At 40.4% G+C, this 15,427-nt stretch overlaps 1 pseudogene; it reads right to left on the reverse strand.

Annotated features, from left to right (window-relative positions):
- Positions 1–6,370: 6,370 nt before the first annotated feature.
- Positions 6,371–15,427, reverse strand: part of LOC123329959 — a 75,292-nt pseudogene continuing 66,235 nt past the window's right edge.

Here is a 15,427-nt window from a genome sequence, read left to right on the forward strand (position 1 = left end):
GTCACTTGAAGTGTAGAGAATAATCAAGGTCAGCAGAAACACAATGGAAATGGATAGCTATAAAATGGTATTTTTTTTTACATGTTCAAAGGCTGAAAATGTAGTCATGAGTTTAAATGAAAAAAGGACACCTCAGTTTTGGAGACTTTACAAGAAGCACATAGCACATGTAAATCAGAGTATATTTGAATACAGCATCAAAGAGAATGCTGGACTCAAGAAGGAGGGGATATATGTATACTTATGGCTTATGGCTGATTCACGTTGTCTGGGAGAAACCAACACAATACTGTAAAGCAATTATCCTCCAATTAAAAAAAATTTTTTAAAAGAGAATGCTGGAAAGTAGCAGGACCATTGGACAGGGTAGTGGTATAGGCTGGTGGGAGAAAGAGCTCTTGAATTGGCTGTGTTAAATCATATTTAAACTGAGATGACTGATTTTCCAATCAGTCTGTCCAAGCCCTGATAGCAATATGGCAGCCTTTGCAGAGCTTGGGACACAAGCCAATGGGATTTGCATGAGTATTTTAGCAAAATAAATGGAGATAACCATAATGGTTGACTGATGTGAGTCTTTTTTGGCAAATCCTACTACAAATGGACTATCTTCTTTTTTTGATCTCTTGGGGGAGATATCTGGAGATTCAGTCCCTGAAATAATATATTTTCACTCTTAGCTAAAGTGACTCGTGTGTTCTTTTTGCCTCATGACCCACTTCTTCAAACTCTATGAAAATTCACATAGAGTTTCTATGTCCTGGAAAGTTGTTTTTGTTATTTAGTCACTAAGTTGTATCCAATTCTTTTGTGACCCCAGTCAAGAATCCCAGAGTGGGTTGTAAAACAGAGAAATCTCAGCCTTTGAGAATTCACCACTTGTAAGTGGAGGCAGAATGGTATAATGTGTGTGTGTGTGTTAATTGTTCAGTCATGTCCCACTCTTTGGGATCCCATGGACTGAAGTACAACAGGCTTCTGTGTCCATGGGATTCTCCAGGCAAGAATACTGGAGTGGGTAGCCTTTCCCTTCTCCAGGGGATCTTCTGAACCTAGGGATTGAACCTGGGTCTTCTGCATTGCAGGCAGATTCTTTACCATCTGAGCCACTAGGAAAGCCTAGTATGATGTTAGTCATGCATTTTACCTCTTGTAAAAGCTACTTGTAAAATTTCTTCTCTGTCCTCCTTGGCACAGCTCAGGTGTAACAGGAAGCAACCACCAGCAGAGATACTGAATTTCAAGTACATTTTATGTGGAATGTCAAATACTGCTGAATCAGGGAGGCTAAATCCATTGCATCTGAATTACTCTCTCGGGATAGTTCAAGAGTACCTTGGGTACCAGAAATAATATTGGGCTGCAAGTTAGGGGACCAGCTGAGTGAGTTTCTAGTCTGGTCAGTTCAGCTTGCTGACCTCAGTTTCCTTGTGTATGATGTGAGAGGTCTCCTATTTAGTACTAAAACTATATTATTAAGTTTTAAAATCGAAAAAGGCAAGTCCAGGTGTGATGCAGACTTCACACAGTTAGTCAGAGCAGAGGGGCAAAAACATCATTGGATTTGCTTTCTTTTGTGTGATGGCATCAAGCCTAGAAAGTTCTTTCAAATTAGTAGCAATGATGTCTTCAGAGAATTCCAAGCTTCATCTTTATAGCCTCTGATCCAAAAAAGGGGGGAAAAAGTATATTTTAAAAAGTCATCTTTGTCAGTCCCAAATATACACTGTTGATACTATGAATAAAATAGGTAAGTAACGAGAATCTACTATATAGCACAGGGAACTCAACTCAGTCCTCTGCATGCATGCTAAGTCGCTTCAGTCATATCTAAATCATTGGAACCCTTTGGACTATAACCTGCCAGGCTTCTTTGTTCATGGGATTCTCCAGGCAAGAACACTGGAGTGGGTTGCCATGCCCTCCTCTAGAGGATCTTCCTGACCCAGGGATCCAAGCTGCGTCTCTCATATCTCCTGCATTGGCAGGTGATTTCTTTGCCACTAACACCACCTGGGAAGTCCCACTCAGTGCTCTGCAGTGACATAAATGGGAAGGAGATCCAAAAAAGAGGGGATATACATATATATATATATGCATATAGCTGATTCACTTTGCTGTACAGCAGAAACTAGTACAACATTGTCAAGCAACTATACTCCAATAAAATTAATTTAAAAAAGAAACAAAATAAAAATTTTCAAATCATCTCAAGTTCAAAAAGTCCTATGCAATTGGTTACAGATCACCATAACTGATATCTTTAGAGTTTATGATCCAACAGGAAAGCTACAATAATCCTTAAGAGAAATGATAAATATAGTACTATAGGAATCAAAAGACCCCATACTGTTAAGATGACAATTATCCTCAAATCGTTCTATACATTCAGTGAGATGCAGTCACAGTCCTGGAAGGCTTTTGCAGGCTGAGTGTGACGGCAGGATTCAAGACACCCCTATGATTGTGTCCTCCAGGTATTCATGCCACCGTGTGTCTTCTCCTCTTGAGTGTGGACTGGAGTCTGTGATAGAGAAACATCATATTGCTTATATGTGTGTGTGTGCACGTGTGCTCAGTTGTGCCCAACTCTTTTTCAAACCCATGGACTATAGCCCGCCAGGCTCCTCTGTCCATGGGATTCTCCAGGCAAGAATACTGGAGTGAGTTGCAATTTTCTTCTCCAGGGGATCTCCCAGAGCCAGGGAATCTTCCAGAGCCAGGGATTGTACCCGCATCTGTCCCTCTCCTGCACTGGCAGGCGGATTCTTTACCACTGCACCACCTGGGAAGCCCATATTGCTTACAAGTAAAATCTAAAAAGAAATGATACAAATGAACTTATTTACAAAGCAGAAAAAGACTCGTAGACTTAGAGAATGAATTTATAGTTACCCCGGGGAAGGGCAGGGAGAAGGGATAGTTACGGAGTTTGGGATCTCCATGTACCCACCGCTATATTTAAAATGGATGTGAAGTTCCCAGAGTTACCAGATAAAATCATGTCTCCAAGAGACGTGGAGTTGAACGTGAAATTTCTCAAATTCAACCTGATCCAACTCTGTTTTGGTTTTTAACAAGGCTTGGATTAACACTGAAGGGGCACAGCCGATGAGAAAGAGGCCCTTCGAGAAAGGACTGCCTGCAGAGATCAGTTTAGAACCTCCAGATTCAGGTGTCTGGTTTGGGATTTACGCTCCCAGGGAACAGTTTCGGACGAGTGGTCTGGAGGCTGTGAGCATAGCGGGGTGGGCCCGGAGGCTGTGGGTTCTCAGTGGTTACCTCGTACCTGAAGGTCATAGGGACCGGCTCTTGCTATTTATGCGCTTCCTTCATGTCTGAGCCCACAGGCGCGGAAGAATGAACTTCTATAACTGATCATAAGGCACAGAGCACAAAGCCTCTCTGCATATTAAAGGCATTATCTGTTGAAGGCAGATGGATGTCTTTCCACCCTCTCCGAAAGTCTCAGCTTTGTGGGGAATTTAAACCTCAGTTTTGAATTACAAATTTAATAATCCTAGTGATGGGAAAAGTAAGTTTAAGTTCCCAAGTTTCTCCTGGGTTAGATGCAGGGAAAGCTCCCTTGCCTATAGGTGGACATAGTTCTTATTAACCGAATAAGATTTGCAAGTGCAACTGAGGTCCATATTCAGATGAGGCCCGTATGCAAATGAGGTCCACATGCAAATGAAATCCAAAAGTCTGACTCCGCCCCTGTAAGAGGCCACTGATCTTCAGCTTGTCCACCATTTAACCTTTTAACTCCTCTCTTGTAATCCTACATAGAACCATGGGCATGTATTTTACCATTACAAAGAAATAAAATAAAGTATGACTCGAAAATCTATTGATTTTTTTCCTCTATGGACAGAAATAAAATATTGTACTGTTTTTTGTGTGTTTTTTTTAGTTCAAGGAACTAATTGAATGTTCAAAGAAGAAAAATGATTCTGTGAATCTCAGTGGAAGACTGAGTCCAGTTGAAGGTCAAGGTCTCTTTTCAGGGGCCAAAACCCATCAACAAATACTCACAAAAAGAAGAAAAGGTCAGTGAAATTATTTTTTTTAACTTGAAATAAACTACGTGTTTTTGATGTGGAATAGAATGTGTTGTATTGTTGCTATGTTATTATTAATCTTGTTTCATTTTACTTTTTAAATAAATCAAGGATTTGGCTTTATAGTCCATGAGGGTAGGTACCAAAACCATTTGATAAGCCAAAGTCTAATGCACATTACCTTGAAGAATGCTGGGGATGTAGCTGGTTACCAGACTCACTTAATGTCACGCTGAGGTTGCATGGCCCCTCTTAGCTTGTGTTCTAAGGCAGCAGTGCCCAACCTCTTTGGCACCAGGGATGTTTTACAGAAGATAATTTTTCCATGGAAGACAGTGGGATAGGGGATGAGGGAGGGCATGGGGGGATGGTTTCAGAATGATTCAAATGCATTACATTTATTGTGCACTTTATTTCTATTATTATTACATCAGCTCCATTTCAGATCACCAGGCCTTAGACCCCAGAGGTTGGGGGCCCCTGTTCTAGGATCCAAGAGTCATGGACACCTGAATGTCTTGACATTCTTAAGCCCACAGTGGGATGATCGCGAATTTGAAGATGTCCAAGATTTAGAAAATACAGGAATTAACAGAAATGTGTTGCTCCTCCGCCCAAGTCTTGGATATATCTCCTTCAGTTCCTGGATTTCCTCTCCATTAGTTAGATCAGATCAGTTCCAGCACAGATCAGCCAGCACAGATGAGTGTGGCTTTGTGTTTAGTGGTACTAGGCAAGGCACAAAATTACGTTAACTCACTTAGAGAAAAATTATTTCCATTTCAATTCTCTTTAGGTTTTGGTCCCATTCGGAGGAGAGACTATTGGGTACTAGCAGGGTGTTATGCTTTTTAATCTCCCTATTTGGCAGAGACCCAACTTCAGGCTTGGAATCTTTTCTATGTGAAAATCCCACAAGTACTTTATATTATTAATTTTTTTGTATTTTACTTTTATCTTCTGTATCCGTCAGAATTCCATCAGAGAAGCATAAGTAAACTGAGTATTATAGAAAAAGAATTTATTATAGGAATAAGAGGTGATACCATTGTTTCCATCAGGGAAACATTGGCTGTCCTAGTCCCCAATGAGACTTTTTTTTTTTTGCTGTGCTGAATCTTTGTTGTGGCATTTAGGCTGTTAGTTGCAGCATGTGGGATCTAGTTCCCTGAACAAGAATGGAACCTGGGCCTCCCGCACTGGGAGTATGCAGTCTTAACCCCTGGACCATCACGGAAGTCCCCCTCCAAAAGACATTTTTGTTTGTAGTACCGACATTTAACATCTCATGGGTAGAAGCCTGGGATGCTACTGAATATCCTACCTTGTCTAGGACAGACAGATCACCACAACGAAGATTATCTGGTCCCAAATGTCAATAGTACCAATGTCAGATGAATCATGCCTAGAAGAATTGTGAGAGAAGCTGACAGAGTATGGAAACTCTATAGAGGGTTGTGACTCCAGACTAGGGGAAAACCAGTTTTCATTTATCGTGTACTATAAAGTTGCAAACAAATAAAAATCAAATTAAACAAAATGAGTACATTCAAAGGCCAAGACTAAGAAAAGGAAGATGTGGTACTCAAACAATGGCAAAAATTGGAAAATCATGCATAATTAACATGCTTGTGAAACATTAAAAGTAATTCTAATATTTCTCCCAGTTTTGCTGTAACATTGTCTTTCTGAGGCTGACAGGCCAACATTGCCTGAGCAATATCCATTCATCCTGTGTGTCATAGTAACAGTGCTCTGATAAGTCCAGGTAGCTATAAGCAAAGGTTAAAGTAGACTAGTTTTCACAATCTATTTTTGGACAGTGAGATTTAAGTGGAAACTATTGAGTAGAATTTCCATGAAAACCCCTTAGAAGAATGCTGACTTAGTTTGGCATTTAGCCTTTTATAGTCTTCCCATTTCCTGGAATGCTGATGCAATGACTGGTGCAACAGAAGCCTGTGATCACCATGAGACAACTTTGAGGATGAAATCAAATGACAAAGATGGCAAACTGGAAAGACAGAATGAGCCTAAAAGATAATGGCAATGAAAATTCCCCGACACTAGCCCTGGACTACCCACTATGGAATTTTCTGTTATAAAAGAGGAAGAAAAAAGTCTGTCTTGTTTAAGCCTAAGTTTATTTATGCTAAACTGTTTACCATTATTGAATCTCCACCTTTTAGCTTCACTTTCAAACTCCATTTCCAGTAAATAATATTAACTTTAGTTTTCCCTTTTTCTCTCACAGTTTAGTGAGAAGAACTATTTATTTATTTATTTATTTTTTACATCAAAGCAATTTTTTAACAGAAAGCAATAATTTGAGGAGTCCTGTTCACAGATGGTGACCATGGTGACCCCCCCTTCCTGCAGGTGCTGTCGGAGAGGATGGGGGTGACATCCTCAATCCACCCAATCTTCATCCCTGAGCAGGTGAGGGCTCTGAGGCTGACTGGGCCCCTGGTCCAGGAGTCTTGGTCCTATTTCCTCCTGTGGCCTGGAGTTTGATGGGGAGGGCAGTAATGCCCAGCTCCTTGCCTCTCTGGTCTACATCCTGGGCAGCCAATATGGCAGTGTATGGAGACGACTCATCTCGGTCAGCCTTCATCTTCATCCCACCAGTTACATGGCAGATGGTTTCCTTGCCAGAGAGATCAGTGACGTGCACACAAGTGTCATTGAAGGCTGCAAAGGTGTGGCACACACCAAATACATTTTCTCCTTCATCCACCTGAGGGCCAAGGCTGATGACCTGTTCTTCCTTTTTTCTTTCCCCTTGCGAGGTGCCATTTCTGCGCGTCTTCTCCAGACTCCGCCACCGGAAAGAGAGGCAGAAAAACTATTTATTGCAGAAAAACCATGACAACTTCCTTTTGCTCTTCCAATTGCTAAACAAAAGGGACTTGTCACCTTAAAAAAAGGGTAGAACTTACTCATTGTCTGTCTCTAAACTTTATGACAAATCTGTATCTGCTCTTGTAACAAAGCTGGTTCCTATGGTTCCTTCCCCAGGGGCAGACCCTTTCCCCATATCCTCTGCTTTAGCTCCTCGCTGAAGTACCTAGATAATAGTATCTGATGCATATTTCCCGAGTTTTTCTACAGATGCTAGAACCCTTATCCAAAGGAAGATGTTAACTGCTTGAGGACCGTAGCCCCTAGACCTACTGGAGCCTAAGGTTTAACCCGTGTGACATCGTCTCCTTACCAAACCATCAATTTATCAGAGAATGGTGCACTAACTGATCACATACCTTGTGTACCCTCTTCTTCACCTGGCCATTAAAAATGCTTTGCTGAAACCCACTGGGGAGTTCAACCTTTTTGAGTACTAGCTGCTCTGGGCTCTACTTGGCACCCGTAGTAAATGCCGCACTTTCCTTCACCGCAACCCCATGTCAGTAGATCAGCTTTATTGTATGCGGGCAAGTGGACTCAAGTTTGGTTCTGCAACACTGTTATTTAATAGGGAAAAGAATCGGTGGCTTTGCATACCACTAAGCATCAAAATCAGTGGTTCTCAGCTAGGGGCTGACAAGCTGCTCTCCTTGGGAAAAGCTGGTAACTCAAAGACATTTTTGGTTGTGACCATGCAAGGCGTGGAGTAGAGAGTGGAATCCAGGGATTCTGACAGCATCCTACAATGTAGAGGACAGCCCCCAAGAAAGAACCATCTGGCCCAGCATCAAGCATTTATGTTGGGGAACCCTTATTTAAACAAATCATTTAATTAAAGAGATTTTCACTTGAGGGAGGCATGATCGTGTGAGAATAAGGAAGCCACTCTTTTTCTAAGAGATGAAAACTATTTTTAAAACATGTTCTTGTTAGTGGTTGTTGCTGCTCCAAGTCCCAGGATTGCTGTCTTGGAGATAGCAAGAGACAAATTCCCAAGACCAAATCTCTGTTCATTTCCAGAGAGAAACACCGAGTATTCCTCTCTGCAGATAGTTTAAATTCATAGCACCTTCTTGGCAGCAAGAATTAACAATGGGTGAACGACTTGTACAAGGACTTGTAATCAAAAGCTCCGAATTACTGGGTAGACAGTGTTGAGATTGGATTTTAAAGATTAGTCTGGGTAATAAGGAGGGTTCAATAATTGACAGCTTTCACTAATGGCTCTAAATTGCAAATCAATGTTCTTTGTTCTCTGCTTCCATAAATGTATGTATGAAGGAGAAAATAAAAAATCCATACATGGTCCTTGAAAAATTCTGCAAAAACCTAACTCAACTCTTAAGAAACTAAACCTTGGCATCACGAATACCAGATAATTTCAGAAAATGTATATATGCCTGCCCAAATATGAATAGTTTTTCAACAATAGTTGGTGAAACAATGCCAGTTCCCCAAAGTGAAAGGCAACTATCGATTTTAGTTCCCTAAATCTTCTACTAGAGTGAAAAAATGAAAGGACGATTCTGAGTCTTTTCACTATAATGGTTTAATATGACACTCATGAATTTTTAAGAACCTTTTACTTTATTGAAATATAGCTGATTAACAATGTTGTGAGAGTTTCAAGTGATCCGTGAAAGAACTCAGCCATACATATACATGTATCTATTCTACCCCCAACTCCCCACCTATCCAGCTACCACATAATGTTGAACAGAGTTCCCTGTGCTATAGAGTAGGTCCTTACTGGTTATTTAAATACAGCAGTGTGTATATGTCCATCTCAAACCAACCATCCCTTCCCGCCACCCTTCCCCCAACACTCACGGATATTTTGACCATATTCTCAAAGAGACCTACTGTAGGGGGACAGACCCACCATGGAGAATATCCATGAACTTACCCGCAGAAGCCATATAAGGGAAAGCTTGACCACAACTACCCTGAGTTTAGAAGGACTCCCAATGATTCCTCCAGAGCATGAGTAGGTGGGAGGCCCATAGGATCTGGTCTGAGACCACCCTTCATGGCATTTTGTTCTACCTCCCTCAAAATGGAGCAGTCGACAGCCAAGTCCTCAGGAACTGGGTGGCAGTCACTGGGTCCTTTTAGGCATAGGACAAGGCCTGTCGGGAGCTACCTCCTGTGTCTATTGGTCCTTTCTCCATCTATGAGAGTGATACACCATCTGAACCTAAACACAGCTTGTTGTCTTTTAAAAGATATTTCTTTATTTGGCTGTGCCAGGTCTTAGTTGTAGCACACGGGATCTTTAGCTGCAGTTTCTGGGATCTAATTCCCTGGCCAGGGATTGAACACTGGCCCCTCTGCATTGGGAGCACAGAGTCTTAGCCACGGGACAACCAGGGAAGTCCCTGTTGTGTCTATCACTGCACCCTGTCTGGCCTTCACTTTGACTTTGCCTTGTGTGGTGTGCTGACATCCCAGGCCCACAGTGAGGAAGAGCTCATCTAGGACAATGGGGATTTAGTTAGCTGACCAAGCATGGAAAGAGATTAGGATGCTGACCGGAAATAGCTCCTTCTCATAGTAAATCAAACACCAGTAGTTCCCAGGGAAGGCAATGCAGGGAAATGGGATTATTATCTGTAAGTTGGCAGTGGACACCATGTTGAACTAAAGATACATGCTCTTTCTGAAAGGGGGCTGCGCCAAGCTCCAGGTAATTCCGTGGAGGAATGTGAGCCTGAAATTACTGCATTTTCTGATCATTCTGCATGCATGTTAAGTTGCTCCAGTCGACTTAAGTTTGGAGAAGTTTGGGACTCTTTGCAGCCCTATGAACTGTAGCCCACCAGACTCCTCTGTCCATGGGATTCTCCAGGCAAGAATACTGGAGTGGGTTGCCATGCCCTCCTCCAGGGGATCTTCCCAACCCAGGGATCAAACCAGCATCTCTTATGTCTCCTGCGCTGGCAGGCAGTTCTTTACCACTAGCACCACCTCTACCCACATATAATGCACACCTGACTCTATATGGCCAGCCATTTTATACAAGATTATTATTTCTGATCTGATTTTGCCTGAGAACTAAGTTCAATTGCTAGGTCTATTCTGTTGTTATTGTTCAGTCACTCAGTCATGTCCAACTCTTTGCATGGCACCCCACTCCAGCACTCTTGCCTGGAGAATCCCATGGACAGGGGAGCCTGGTGAGCTGCAGTCCATGGGGTCACTGGGAGTCGGACATGACTGAGCGACTTCACTTTCACTTTTCACTTTCATGCATTGGAGAAGAAAATGGCGACCCACTCCAGTGTTCTTGCCTGGAGAATCCCAGGGACGGGGAAGCCTGGTGGGCTGCCGTCTATGGGGTCGCATAGAGTCGGACACGACTGAAGCGATTTAGCAGCAGCAGCAGCAGCAGCAGCACGCCAGACTTCCCTGTCCATCACCATCTCCTGGAGTTTGCTCAAAATCATGCCCATTGAGTCAGTGATGTGACCCAATCATCTCATTCTCATTCTGTTGGACTAGGCATATATCTTTCCTGTATATGTGAAAGAAGGCTGGCTTTTATAAGTTTAGGTGATTACAAATATAAAAACATTCAAATAACAGAAATTTGAATTAAGACTGCTGTAAGCAAGATGGAAATTGGTCTCTTCACATAATAGAGTAAAAGGAATGAAATAATGCCTTTTGTAGCAACTTGGATGGACCTACAGATTGACATACTGAGTAAAGTAAATCAGAAGGAAAAAGAGAAATAGTGTATGACATTCCTTATATATAGAATCTAAAAAGAAATGAAACAAATGAACTTAGTTACAAAACAGAAACGTAGTCACAGACTTAGAGAATGAACTTATGGTTAACTGGGGGTGGGGTGGAGAAGGAAAGAGGGAAGGGACAGTTAGGGAGTTTGGGATCGACATGGACACATGCTATATTTTAAATGGATGACGGAGAAGGACCTACTGTATAACACAGAGAACTCTGCTTATTGTTATGTGGCAGCCTAGATGGAGGGTAATTTGGGAGAATGGATACATGTATATATGTGGCTCAGTCCCTTTGCTGTTTACCTGCAACTCTCACAACACTGTTAATCGGCTACACTCCAATATAAAATAAAAAGTTTAAAAAAGGGGGAAAAAAGAAGGAAACTGATCTTTTCACATAATAGTGAGTCCAGTGTACAACAGTCAAAGGTCTCGGAGGCCAGTTGGTTCAGGGACTAAAGGCTTTAGCCAGGGCAATTAAGCAAGAAAATAAAAATGTCAGGTGTCCAGGTTAAAAAGGAAAATGGCGTCATTCAAGCATACACAGTCAGGGGTAAAGAACCTTAGAACCATCTCCTTCTTACTCTGCACTGGGAAAAGGCAATGGATGAGCCCGGGACACAGAGCTTGAAAAGAGAAGGCAAATCAGGAGAGAGCAAAGATTGTTTAGATGGAATTATATATTTAAAACCTTCTCAGGACTTCCTTGGTGGTCCAGTGGTTAAGAATCCACTTCACAATGCAGAGGACGAGGGCTCCATCCATGGTTGAAGAACTAAAATCCCATGTTTCATGGGGCAACTAAGTCTGTGTGCCACAACTAGAGAAAACCTGCACACCGCAACTAAGACCAGTGCAGACAAATAAGTAAATGATAAAACCTTCTCATAAAGGAAAGCCCAGGCCCAGACACAGAGCTTCACTGGTGAATTCCGAATATTTCAGAAGGATTAATACTAACTCTTCACAAAATCTTTCCCAAAATGTAAAGAGGAGGCAACATTTCTCTGTTTATTCTTGAGGCCCAGTATTACCCGATACCACAGTCCTACAAACACCACACCAGGAAAGAAAACTACAGACCCACATCTCATCAGTATAGATGCAAAAATCCTCAACGAAGTACTAGTGGGCTAATCCAGTGACATATGGAAAATAATATATACCATGGCCAACTGGGATTTATCTCAGCCATAGGAAGTCATTTTAACATCTGGAAACTAATTAACGTAGTACACTCTACCAACAGAATAAAGGTCAATGACCACATTATTATCTCAATAGACTCAGAAAGTACTTTGTGAAATTTAATACTCTATCATGATAAAAAGCTTAACAAAATAAGAATGTAAGAGAGTTTCCTCAAAACTGAAAATATCATCTACAAACATTCCAGAGTTAACATCAAACTCAACAGTACTGAATGTTTCTTCTTAATCATGAAAGACACAGATGTTTCCTCCTACAACTCCCTTTCAACACTGTTCTGGAGGTTTTAGCTCAGGCAATTAGGCAAGAAAATAAAAATGTAAGGTATCCAGGTTTAAAAGGAAGGCGTTAAACTGTGCTATTTGCAGATGGCATGATTTTCTATTTAGAAACTGCTTAGAAACTCATTTTAAAAAACCTTTTAGAACTAATGAAAGAGTTCAGTAATGCAGCAGGCTTGCAGGAGATAAGATAAATATATAAAAAATTGGTTGTATTCCTATATACTAGGAATGAATAATACAAATTAAATCAAGCAAACAATTCAATCTGCACAAGCTGCATAAGAAAAAAATACTTAAGAAAAATGTAACAAAAGAAGTAGAAAGCTTGTACTCTGAAAGCTATAAAACAGTGTTGAAAGAAATTAATTTTCTAGCTTGGGCATACAGTCAAGAAAATAAAACACAAGACATCAAAATTGGAAGGGAAAAAGTAAAACTATACCTAATGTAGGTGTTGTAATTTTATACACAGAAAATCCTAGGAAATTCACATTAAAGCTATTAGAAATAGTTAATTAATTCAGCAAGTTTCCAAATTAGCTGTATTTCTAGACAGTAGCTATGGGGTTGCACAGAGTTGGACACGACTGAAGCGACTTAGCAGCAGCAGCAGCAGCAATGAGTAAACTGAGAATAAAATTACCAAATAAAAAAACTAAAATGGCAGTAAAAAATGAAGTACAAATACATTTTAACAAGAGATACAAACTTAAACACAAAACTAAAAATGGTTGAAAGAAATGAAAGATGATTTAAATGAATAGAAAGATATCCCATATTTCTGGATCAAAAGACTTATACTATTAAGATGATAATACTCCCAATCTGATCTAAATTTAAACAGAACCCTTGTAAAAATTAAGCTGACTTCTTGGTGGAAATGACAAACTAGTTGTAAGATTCAGATGGAAACACAAGGAACCCAGAATAGCCAATCTCGAAAACAGGAAAACAAACTTGGAGGGAGGATTCACATCTCTCAATTTCAAGACTTAATACAAAACAGCAGAATAAAAGCAAGGGATCAGCTTACAGAAAAATGGAATAGAAGACCAATAATAGCACATATTGACGAGCAATTGGTAAAATTTCAACGCCGGTTCACCACTGACAGGAATGCAAAATGGTACAGTTGCTGCGGAAAACAGCTTGGCAATTCTGCAAAATAGTAAGTATCATGTTATAACTAGCGTTTTGCCGTAGGTTTTCACTTTCGTCTCAGATTCAAAGGATTTGTTAACAATCAAGCCACTTACTCTATACAAATAAATGATACCGATATTTGTTAGAGAATTATCTAGCTTATTTTCAATATACTAACATTAAAAGAAAGGAGAAATAGAAACAGCAGAGAACATGTCACCAAACTAGGTTTTGATCAACCTCCAGACTCAAATAGCGCTGGGAAGTCCCATGTCCGAGCACATCTGGAGTCCCAGCTGGGAAAAGGTCCCAGGCAGGGCATCCGATCTGTAGGTGAGACTTCAAAGATTGCAGTTCGGGTTCTGCTTGTAATCCCAGGACTCTAACTGATATCATCATCAACCTATGAGCAAATTGCAGCCCTGGTTTCATGTTAATGCTGCTTGTTTAGTCGTGTAAAACTTGGACTGTTGTTACGCCTAGGACTTGGTTGGCCAGTGCCCCTTCAGGGACTCAACAATTTCAAGATTTGTCCCTTAACTTATCTATGGGGCCACAAATCTTGCCCTCACAGCGGGTGCTCGATATCCTCACAGTCAGGGCAGTGTCCAGGCAGGTTACAAGCAAGGTCAGAGGCCTGCTCAGCTTTGCCACTGAAGCCTAAAGAAGACTATTTAATTTCCCTAACACCTAGCATGTGCCCGGAAGAGAAATGAAGCCATGCATCCACACAAAGACTTGGGCATTAAGGCTTCTAACAGTAGTATTCAGTTCAGTTCAGTCACTCAGTCGTGTCCCACTCTTTGCAACCCCGTGGACGGCAGCACGCCAGGTTTCCCTGCCCATCATCAACACCAGTAGTATTATTAATACTAGCCAAAAAATGGAAACAACTCTAATATCCACCAGTCATGAGTAGATAACTAAAATACAATGGAATAATATTCAGCCACTAAAAGGAACGAAGTATGTGCTACATCATGAATGAAACAAAAATATTATGTTAAGTGAAATAAGCTATTCACAGATATTCACATATTGTACGATTTCCTTTGTGTAAGATGTCTAGAATAGGAAAATCTATAGTCAAAATGTAGCTTGAAGATCACCTAGAAGCTTGTGGAGTTGAGGGTGATGGGCGTTGACTTTTTTTTAATTAATTTATTTTTTATTGAAGGATAATTGCTTTACAGAATTTTGTTGTTTTCTGTCAAACCTCAACATAAATCAGCTATAGATATACATATATCCCCTCCTTTTTGAACCTCCTTTCATCTCCCTCCCCATCCCATGCCTCTAGGTTGATACAGAGCTCCTGTTTGAGCTTCCCGAGTCATACATAATATGAATGGCTTTCTTTTGGGCTTAATGAAAATATAGTTGTGAAACTCCGTGAATATCTTTTAAAAATGAATGAATTTTACATTTGAAATGGGTGAATTGCATGACATGAATATAGTATTTCATGGCAAATAAAAACTACCATTGTATCTGGCTAAGCAGTTGCAATGTTAAAAAATGATCAAATAATGATTCAGGAGGCATTTTATTAAACTCGATTTATTCTGTGCATGTTCATGCTTTTGTCTTACATTTTCAGTGTAAATAATGTTATAAAAGATGACACAAAAATCTTCTGTGGTTTTGATCCTAGGGTACTTTTTGAGTTCACCATCATCCTGACCTTCTTTACTATCAATGAGGAAATGCTGATATTTTTCAGGGAAAAAAATGATATGCAAGGACACTTTTTGAAATAGGTGATGAGGAGGTGGCCTATTTATTGTTTTCATGGATTCAATTCACTTGGCGAAAGCTGGAGGAAAGGCATTTTAATGAAATGCTTTGCAAACCAAAACTGAAAAAAAAAAAAAATCAGCATCACTGTTCAACATTGTTGAATTGACTAAACCATGATTACTTTTCTGAAAATAAAAATCTTTGCGTGAATACAAAACATAATTGTAATTAGGATTGAGAAGAGCAAGAACTGAATTAAAAATGCTCATCTTTTATTAATCACATACATTTTTCATCAGGAGACTATTTTTACTAGCTCAGGCTAATATGGAAAGCA

This window comes from Bubalus bubalis, chromosome 17, assembly GCF_019923935.1.
Source record: "Bubalus bubalis isolate 160015118507 breed Murrah chromosome 17, NDDB_SH_1, whole genome shotgun sequence".
Lineage (NCBI taxonomy): Eukaryota > Metazoa > Chordata > Mammalia > Artiodactyla > Bovidae > Bubalus > Bubalus bubalis.